Source organism: Pan paniscus, chromosome X, assembly GCF_029289425.2.
Source record: "Pan paniscus chromosome X, NHGRI_mPanPan1-v2.0_pri, whole genome shotgun sequence".
Classification (NCBI taxonomy): Eukaryota; Metazoa; Chordata; class Mammalia; order Primates; family Hominidae; genus Pan; species Pan paniscus.
In genome coordinates this window covers 56224294-56234042 of record NC_073272.2, presented here as the reverse complement: position 1 = coordinate 56234042, position 9749 = coordinate 56224294, and positions in this window count along the sequence as shown.

The following is a 9749-nucleotide window of genomic DNA, read 5'->3' as shown; positions in this document are numbered from 1 at the left end:
CCTCACTAAAGGCAACTGTGACTAGTTGCCTCCAAACTCAATGGATGGGAGAGAGGTGAAGCAAGATGGTAGACTAGAAGTCCCCACTGATTGCCCCCCCACCAAGGAAGGACACCAATTTAACAACCATCTACACAAAAAACACCTTCAAATGAACCAAAAATCAGGTGAGCATTCAGTAGCAGATTTTAACTTCATATCAATGAAAGAGGCACTGAAGCAGTAGAAAGAAGTCTTGAATTGCTGATGCCACCCCTACCCCACCCTCCACCTCTGCCCCCAGCAGTGGCGGCATGGTGTGGAAGAGCATTTCTGTGTGTTGGGGGAGGGAGAGTGCAAAAATTGTGAGGCATTGACCTCAGTGCTGTCCTCTTAGAGCAGTAAGAAAAAAACTGAACCAAACTCAGCTGATGCCTGCACATGGAGAGAGGATTTAAAACAGCCCTAGCTACAGGTGAATTACCCATGTCAGCAGTTGAAACATGAATTCCCACAATCCTCGCTACCATGAGCTAAAGTGCTCCAGGGCTGTAAGTAAACTTGAAAGGCAGTCTAGGCCACAAGGGCTGCAACTCCTAGGAGAGTCTTAGTGCTGAACTGGGCCCAGAGAGAGTGGACTGAGGGGGGCAGACAACCTGAGACACCAGGTAGGGTGGCTAAGGGAGTGCTGGCATCACCACTCCTCTAACCCTAGGCTCCATAGCTTGTGGTTCCAAAAGAGACCCCTTCATTCTACCTGAGGAGATAAGAGGGAAGAGTGGAAAGGACTTTATCTTGCATCTTGTATACCAGCTCAGCTGCAGCAGGATAGAGCACCAATCAGGGTTGTGAAATGCACTTTCCAGGGCCTAACACCCAAACCACATTTCTAGACACACCCTGGGCCAGAAAGAAACCTACTGCCTTGAAGGGAAGGACCCATTCCTGGCAGCAGTCTTCACATGCTAAACGAAGAGCCCTTGGGCCCTGAATAACCAGCTATGATACCCAGGTACTACATTGAGGGCCTTGAGTGAGACTCTGAGACATGCTGGCTTCAGGCAATGCACATTCCAAGCTGTAGTGGCTATTGGGAGAGAGTCCTTATGCTTTACAAAATCAGAGGGAAAAGCAAATGGGACACTGACTTGTACTTTAGGTACCAGCTTGGCCACAAGGGTGTAGAGCACCAAGCAGGCTCTTGGGGTCCTAGGTTCTAGGCATTGGCTCTTGGATGGCCTATAATCCAACTTTCAGGCCTGCCCTAGGCTAGAGGGGTGCCTACTGCCCAGAATAGGCAGCACTCACCACAAGGTGACTGAAGAGCCTTTGGGCCTTAAGGGAACATCAGTGGTAGTCTGTCAGCACTCCCTGTAAGCCTGTGGTGGCAGCAGCCATGGGGTGAGGCTCTTCTGCCTTTGAAAAGGGAAGGGAAGAGTGGTAAGGACTTTCTCTTGTGATTTGATTGTCAGCTAAGCCGCAGGACAATAGAACACCAGGTAGAATTCTAAGGTGTTTGACTCTAGTCTCTGGCTCCTGGATAATACCTCTAGACCCACCTAGGGCCTGGAGGAACTCACTACCCAAAAGCAAAGGACACAGGCCTTGCTGGTTTTGACACTTTCTAATTGTACAGCCACAGGGTCTTGAGCAAACATAGGTGGAAGCCAGAACGTGGTTGCAGCAGGCCTTGGGTGAGAACTAGTACTGTGCTGGCTTCAAGTCTGACCCAGTGCAGTCATAATGGTGGTGGCCACAGGGGCACTTGGGTCAATCCACCCCCAGCTTCAGGTGGCTCCCAACAGAGAGAGAGAGAGACTGTTTGTTTGGGGGAAAGTAAGGGAAGAGAACAAGAGTCTCTGCCTGGTAATGGAGAGAATTCTCCCAGATATTGTCCAAGACCATCAAGACAATACTTCTATGAGTCTGCAAGAACCACAACATTACTAGGCTTGGAGTGCCCCCTAAAGCAGATACAGCTTAGATCACAACACATACATACATTCAAATATCTGGAAAGCCTTCCCAAGAAGGACGGGTACATGAAAGCCCAGCCTGCAAAGACTATAATAAATACCTAACTCTTCAATGCCCACCCACAGAAGAACAGCTAAAAGTATCAAAAAAATGCAGGAAAACATCATGTCACCAAATAAACTAAATAAGCCACCAGGGACCAATTCTGGAGAAACAGAGATATGTGACTTTTCAGACAGATAATTCAAAATATCTGTGTTGAGGAAACTCAAAGAAATTCAAGAAAACACAGAGAAGGAATTCAGAATTGTATCAGATGGAAATAACAAAGATATTGAAATAATTTAAAAGAATCAAGAAGAAATTCTGGAAGTGAAAAAAAATTGACATACTGAAGAATGTGCCAGAGTCTTCTAAGAGCAGAACTGATCAAGCAGAAGAAAGAATAGTGAGTTTCAAGACAGGCTATTTGAAAATATATCGTCAGAGAAGACAAAAGAAAAAATAATAAGAAGCAATGAAGCATGCCTACAGGATCTAGAAAATAGCCACAGACAGACAAATCTAAGAGTTAGTGGCCCTAAAAAGGAGATGGAGAAAGAGGTAAGGATAGAAATTTTAATCAAAGGGATAATAAAAGAGAACTTCCCAAACAGAGAGAAAGATATCAATATTCAGATACAAGAAGGTGATAGAACACCAAGAAGATTTTACCTAAAAAGACGGCCTTGAGCCATTTAATAATCAAACTCCCGAAGGTCAAGGATAAAGAAAAAATCCTAAAAGCAGCAAGAGAAGAGAAAAAAATAACAGACAAGGAGTCTCCAATACTTCTATCAGCAGACTTTTCAGTGGAAACCTTAAAGACCAAGAATTTGTGGCATGACGTATTTAAAATGCTGAAGGAAAAAATGCTTTTACCCTAGAATAGTATATACAGAGAAAATATCCTTCAAACATGAAGGAGAAATAGTTACCCAGACAAACAAGAACTGAGGAATTTCATAAATGCCAGATATGTCCTACAAGAAATGCTAAAGGGAGTACTTGAATCAGAAAGAAAAGGACATTACTGAGCAATAAATAATCACCTGAAGGTACAAAACTTACTGGTAATAGTAAATACACAGAAAGACACAAAATATTGTAACACCATAACAGTGGCGTGTAAACCACTCTTAACTCTAAGTAGACAGACTAAATGATGACCCAATCAAAACTACTAACTACAACAACTTTTCAAGACATAGTCTGTACAATAAGATATACATAGACACAACAAAGAAATAAAAAGCAGGAGGATTAAGTTAAGGCACTGAGTTTTTATTAGTTTTCTTTTTGTTTGTTAGTGCAAACAGTGTTAAGTTGTTATCAGCTTAAAATAGTGAGTTATGAGATAGTATTTACAAGCCTCATGGTAACCTCAAAACAAAATCATACAAAGGATACACAGAAAACAAAAAAGTAAGAAACTAAACCATATCACCAAAGAAAACCTTTGCTAAAAGGAAGACAGGAAGGAAAAAAAGAAGGAAGAGCAGCCCACAAAAAATAAGAAAACCAACAACAAAATGGCAGAAGTAAGTCCTTACTTATCAATAATAACACAGAATATAAATGGGCTAAATTCTCCAATCAAAAGACAAAGAGTGGTGGAATGGATTAAAAAAAAAAGACCCATCGATCTGTTGCCTACAATTAACACACTTCACCTATAAAGACACATGTAGACTGCAAATAAAGGGATGGAAGAAGATATTCCATGCCAGTGGAAACTAAAAAAGAGAAGGAGGGCTATACTGAGACAAAATCTGTAAGAAGAAACAAAGAAGGCAAAAATATAATGATAAAGGCATCAATTTGGCAAGAGGATATAACAATTGTGAAAATATGTGTACCTATCACTGGAGTACCAAGATATATAAAGCAAATATTATTAAAGCTAAAGAGAGAGGTAGACTACAATATAATAATCACTAGAGACTTCAACACCACACATTCTGCACTGGATATCTTCCAGACAAAAAATCAACAAGGAAACATTGGACTTCATCTGCACTATAGAACAAATAAACCTAACAGATATTTACAGAACAATTCATCCAATGGCTACAGAGTACACATTCTTTTCTTCAGCACATAGTTCATTCTCAAAGATAGACCATATGTTAGGTCACAAAACAAGTCTGAAAACATTCAAAACAACTGAAATACCATCAAGCATCTTCTCTGATCACAGTGGAATAATACTAGAAATCAATAACAAGAGGAACTTTGGAAACTACAGAAATCCATAGAATATGCTCCTAAATGAACAGTGGGTCAATGAAGAATATGCCCCTAAATGAACAGTGGGTCAATGAAGAAATTCTGAAAGAAACTGAAAATTTTCTCAAAACAGATGATAATGGAAACACAATATACCAAAACCTATGGGATACAGTAAGAGCGGGACTCACAGGGAACTTTACAGCTATAAGTGCTTACATCAAATAAGAAGAAAAACATAAACAACATAATGATGCATCTTAAGGAACTAGAAAAGCAAGAGCAAACCAAACCCTAAATTAGTAGAAGAAAAAATAATAAAGGTTAGAGCACAAATAAAGAAATTAAAATGAAGAAAACAATACAAAAGATCAAGGAAAAAAGGGTTTTTCTGAAAACAAAAAAGGTCAACAAAATTGACAAACCTTTACCCAGAGTAAGAAAAAAAGAGAGAAGAACTAAATAAATAAAATCAGAATAAAAAAGGAGACATTGCAAAATGATACTGCAGAAATTCAAAGGATCATTAGTGGCTACTGTGAGCAACTATATGCCAATAAATTAGAAAATCTAGACGACAATAGAGAACCCATAAATAAGGCCACACACCTACAACTATCTGATCTTCAACAAACCTGACAAAAACAAGCAGTGGGGGAGAGGGAGGAGCCAAGATGGCCGAATAGGAACAGCTCCGGTCTACAGCTCCCAGCGTGAGCGACGCAGAAGACGGGTGATTTCTGCATTTCCATCTGAGGTACCGGGTTCATCTCACTAGGGAGTGCCAGACAGTGGGCGCAGGCCAGTGGGTGCGTGCACCATGCGCGAGCCGAAGCAGGGCGAGGCATTGCCTCACCTGGGAAGCGCAAGGGGTCAGGGAGTTCCCTTTCTGAGTCAAAGAAAGGGGTGACGGACGCACCTGGAAAACTCGGGTCACTCCCACCCGAATATTGCGCGTTTCAGACCGGCTTAAAAAACGGCGCACCACGAGACTATATCCCACACCTGGCTCGGAGGGTCCTACGCCCTTGGAATCTCGCTGATTGCTAGCACAGCAGTCTGAGATCAAACTGCAAGGCGGCAGCGAGGCTGGGGGAGGGGCGCCCGCCATTGCCCAGGCTTGCTTAGGTAAACAAAGCAGCCAGGAAGCTCGAACTGGGTGGAGCCCACCACAGCTCAAGGAGGCCTGCCTGCCTCTGTAGGCTCCACCTCTGGGGTCAGGGCACAGACAAACAAAAAGACAGCAGTAACCTCTGCAGACTTAAATGTCCCTGTCTGACAGCTTTGAAGAGAGCAGTGGTTCTCCCAGCACGCAGCTGGAGATCTGAGAACGGGCAGACTGCCTCCTCAAGTGGGTCCCTAACCCCTGACCCCCGAGCAGCCTAACTGGGAGGCACCCCCCAGCAGGGGCACACTGACACCTCACACGGCAGGGTATTCCAACAGACCTGCAGCTGAGGGTCCTGTCTGTTAGAAGGAAAACTAACAAACAGAAAGGACATCCACACCGAAAACCCATCTGTACATCACCATCATCAAAGACCAAAAGTAGATAAAACCACAAAGATGGGGAGAAAACAGAACAGAAAAACAGGAAACTCTAAAATGCAGAGCGCCTCTCCTCCTCCAAAGGAACACAGTTCCTCACCAGCAACGGAACAAAGCTGGATGGAGAATGATTTTGACGAGCTGAGAGAAGAAGGCTTCAGACAATCAAATTACTCTGAGCTACGGGAGGACATTCAAACCAAAGGCAAAGAAGTTGAAAACTTTGAAAAAAATTTAGAAGAATGTATAACTAGAATAACCAATACAGAGAAGTGCTTAAAGGAGCTGATGGAGCTGAAAACCAAGGCTCGAGAACTACGTGAAGAATGCAGAAGCCTCAGGAGCCGATGCGATCAACTGGAAGAAAGGGTATCAGCAATGGAAGATGAAATGAATGAAACGAAGTGAGAAGGGAAGTCTAGAGAAAAAAGAATAAAAAGAAATGAGCAAAGCCTCCAAGAAATATGGGACTATGTGAAAAGACCAAATCTACGTCTGATTGGTGTACCTGAAAGTGATGCGGAGAATGAAACCAAGTTGGAAAACACTCTGCAGGATATTATCCAGGAGAACTTCCCCAATCTAGCAAGGCAGGCCAACGTTCAGATTCAGGAAATACAGAGAACGCCACAAAGATACTCCTCGAGAAGAGCAACTCCAAGACACATAATTGTCAGATTCACCAAAGTTGAAATGAAGGAAAAAATGTTAAGGGAAGCCAGACAGAAAGGTCGGGTTACCCTCAAAGGGAAGCCCATCAGACTAACAGCGGATCTCTCAGCAGAAACCCTACAAGCCAGAAGAGAGTGGGGGCCAATATTCAACATTCTTAAAGAAAAGAATTTTCAACCCAGAATTTCATATCCAGCCAAACTAAGCTTCATAAGTGAAGGAGAAATAAAATACTTTACAGACAAGCAAATGCTGACCGATTTTGTCACCACCAGGCCTGCCCTAAAAGAGCTCCTGAAGGAAGCGCTAAATGTGGAAAGGAACAACTGGTACCAGCCGCTGCAAAATCATGCCAAAATGTAAAGACCATCAAGACTAGGAAGAAACTGCATCAACTAACGAGCAAAATAACCAGCTAACATCATAATGACAGGATCAAATTCACACATAACAATATTAACTTTAAATGTAAATGGACTAAATTCTCCAATTAAAAGACACAGACTGGCAAGTTGGATAAAGAGTCAAGACCCATCAGAGTGCTGTATTCAGGAAACCCATCTCACGTGCAGAGACACACATAGGCTCAAAATAAAAGGATGGAGGAAGATCTACCAAGCAAATGGAAAACAAAAAAAGGCAGGGGTTGCAATCCTAGTCTCTGATAAAACAGACTTTAAACCAACAAAGATCAAAAGAGACAAAGAAGGCCATTACATAATGGTAAAGGGATCAATTCAACAAGAAGAGCTAACTATCCTAAATATTTATGCACCCAATACAGGAGCACCCAGATTCATAAAGCAAGTCCTGAGTGACCTACAAAGAGACTTAGACTCCCACACATTAATAATGGGAGATTTTAACACCCCACTGTCAACATTAGACAGATCAACGAGACAGAAAGTCAACAAGGATACCCAGGAATTGAACTCAGCTCTGCACCAAGCAGACCTAATAGACATCTACAGAACTCTCCACCCCAAATCAACAGAATATACATTTTTTTCAGCACCACACCACACCTATTCCAAAATTGACCACATAGTTGGAAGTAAAGCTCTCCTCAGCAAATGTAAAAGAACAGAAATTATAACAAACTATCTCTCAGACCACAGTGCAATCAAACTAGAACTCAGGATTAAGAATCTCACTCAAAGCCGCTCAACTACATGGAAACTGAACAACCTGCTCCTGAATGACTGCTGGGTACATAACGAAATGAAGGCAGAAATAAAGATGTTCTTTGAAACCAACGAGAACAAAGACACAACATACCAGAATCTCTGGGACGCATTCAAAGCAGTGTGCAGAGGGAAATTTATAGCACTAAATGCCCACAAGAGAAAGCAGGAAAGATCTAAAATTGACACCCTAACATCACAATTAAAAGAACTAGAAAAGCAAGAGCAAACACATTCAAAAGTTAGCAGAAGGCAAGAAATAACTAAAATCAGAGCAGAACTGAAGGAAATAGAGACACAAAAAACCCTTCAAAAAATTAATGAATCCAGGAGCTGGTTTTTTGAAAGGATCAACAAAATTGATAGACCGCTAGCAAGACTAATTAATAAAGAAAAAAAGAGAGAAGAATCAAATAGACGCAATAAAAAATGATAAAGGGGATATCACCACCGATCCCACAGAAATACAAACTACCATCAGAGAATACTACAAACACCTCTACGCAAATAAACTAGAAAATCTAGAAGAAATGGATACATTCCTCAACACCTACACTCTCCCAAGACTAAACCAGGAAGAAGTTGAATCTCTGAATAGACCAATAACAGGAGCTGAAATTGTGGCAATAATCAATAGTTTACCAACCAAAAAGAGTCCAGGACCAGATGGATTCACAGCCGAATTCTACCAGAGGTACAAGGAGGAACTGGTACCATTCCTTCTGAAACTATTCCAATCAATAGAAAAAGAGGGAATCCTCCCTAACTCATTTTATGAGGCCAGCATCATTCTGATACCAAAGCCTGGCAGAGACACAACCAAAAAAGAGAATTTTAGACCAATATCCTTGATGAACATTGATGCAAAAATCCTCAATAAAATACTGGCAAACCGAATCCAGCAGCACATCAAAAAGCTTATCCACCATGATCAAGTGGGCTTCATCCCTGTGATGCAAGGCTGGTTCAACATACGCAAATCAATAAATGTAATCCAGCATATAAACAGAGCCAAAGACAAAAACCACATGATTACCTCAATAGATGCAGAAAAAGCCTTTGACAAAATTCAACAACCCTTCATGCTAAAAACTCTCAATAAATTAGGTATTGATGGGACATATTTCAAAATAATAAGAGCTATCTATGACAAACCCACAGCCAATATCATACTGAATGGGCAAAAACTGGAAGCATTCCCTTTGAAAACTGGCACAAGACAGGGATGCCCTCTCTCACCGCTCCTATTCAACATAGTGTTGGAAGTTCTGGCCAGGGCAATCAGGCAGGAGAAGGAAATAAAGGGTATTCAATTAGGAAAAGAGGAAGTCAAATTGTCCCTGTTTGCAGACGACATGATTGTTTATCTAGAAAACCCCATCGTCTCAGCCCAAAATCTCCTTAAGCTGATAAGCAACTTCAGCAAAGTCTCAGGATACAAAATCAATGTACAAAAATCACAAGCATTCTTATACACCAACAACAGACAAACAGAGAGCCAAATCATGAGTGAACTCCCATTCACAATTGCTTCAAAGAGAATAAAATACCTAGGAATCCAACTTACAAGGGATGTGAAGCACCTCTTCAAGGAGAACTACAAACCACTGCTCAAGGAAATAAAAGAGGATACAAACAAATGGAAGAACATTCCTTGCTCATGGGTAGGAAGAATCAATATCGTGAAAATGGCCATACTGCCCAAGGTAATTTACAGATTCAATGCCATCCCCATCAAGCTTCCAATGACTTTCTTCACAGAATTGGAAAAAACTACTTTAAAGTTCATATGGAACCAAAAGAGAGCCCACATCGCCAAGTCAATCCTAAGCCAAAAGAACAAAGCTGGAGGCATCACACTACCTGACTTCAAACTATACTACAAGGCTACAGTAACCAAAACAGCATGGTACTGGTACCAAAACAGAAATATAGATCAATGGAACAGAACAGAGCCCTCAGAAATAACGCCGCTTACCTACAACTATCTGATCTTTGACAAACCTGAGAAAAACAAGCAATGGGGAAAGGATTCCCTATTTAATAAATGGTGCTGGGAAAACTGGCTAGCCATATGTAGAAAGCTGAAACTGGATCCCTTCCTTACACCTTATACAAAAA